The sequence below is a fragment of the Zingiber officinale genome, chromosome 1B (assembly GCF_018446385.1).
Source record: "Zingiber officinale cultivar Zhangliang chromosome 1B, Zo_v1.1, whole genome shotgun sequence".
Classification (NCBI taxonomy): Eukaryota; Viridiplantae; Streptophyta; class Magnoliopsida; order Zingiberales; family Zingiberaceae; genus Zingiber; species Zingiber officinale.
In genome coordinates this window covers 94,133,468-94,134,512 of record NC_055986.1, presented here as the reverse complement: position 1 = coordinate 94,134,512, position 1,045 = coordinate 94,133,468, and the positions used below count along the sequence as shown (strand labels likewise).

General features: G+C 38.2%; 1 non-coding gene across 1 annotated transcript; it reads left to right on the top strand.

Annotated features, from left to right (window-relative positions):
• Positions 1 to 226: 226 nt before the first annotated feature.
• On the top strand, positions 227 to 332 carry LOC121993581. The gene has a single exon (XR_006115341.1). It is a non-coding gene; the product is annotated as a small nucleolar RNA R71 (small nucleolar RNA).
• Positions 333 to 1,045: the final 713 nt, after the last annotated feature.

Here is a 1,045-nt window from a genome sequence, read left to right as displayed (position 1 = left end):
GACAGGCTCTCTTACATTTATAGCTTGCACTTTTTGAATATCTGAGGGAAATTCCATCCAACTTTTGTTCGACCATTCATGGAGGTTCAATGTCACTTGATCAATTAACGAATAAGCTTCATCTACACTTTTGTCCATAAAAGAACCTCCAGCTGATGAATCCAATAAAGTCTTGTCTGAGAAAGAAATTCCCCCATAGAATATGTGCAAAATCAACCATTTTTCAAAACCATGATGAGGGCACTGTCTTTGAAGACTCTTGAATCTATCCCATGCTTCAAATAATGATTCTCCGTATGCCTGAGAAAAATTTGTTATGCAATTCCTCATATACACCGTTCTACTTGGAGGGAAAAATGATTCAGAAATTGCTTCTCCAATTGTTCCCAACTTGTGATGCTTTGAGGACAGAGAGAATATATCCAAGTCCTTGCTTTATCCTTGATACTGAAAGGAAATATCATCAATCGAACTGCATTTGTTGATACTCCTTCACATTTCACCAAATCACAAATCTCTAAAAATGTTACAAGATGCAGATAAGGACTTTCTGATACTTCTCCTCCAAATTTGTGACCTTGTATCATGAAAATTATCTCTGGGTCTAGTTGGAAACTTTCTACTTCAATTTGAGGTTGCACAATGGGAGATAAAAATCTTGCAGAAAAGGGTGTAGAAAATGTCACGCCCCAGAGGAGTCCCTGTCCAAGAAAATTTCGTCAGCATCTCCCCTGTACGGTGGACAATCTGAAACTTTTCTACATCTCACAAATACCTCAGCCACAGGCGGCTGGAATAATAACAACAAAATAAAACATCACCACGCAGTTATAAATAAATTATTCAGCCTCTGGCTGTCACAACCACGCAGTTAAGATAATTAAACAGTAAAAATAATACTCTGACTCGAAATCCACCCTACTCCACTACACTCGTAAAGCTCAAATCCGACGAACTCACCTCTTCTGCCGTCCAGGCAGGCATGTAGTAGAATAAAACCAAATCCAAATCCATCAATGTAACAAAATCTATACCATGTCCATAA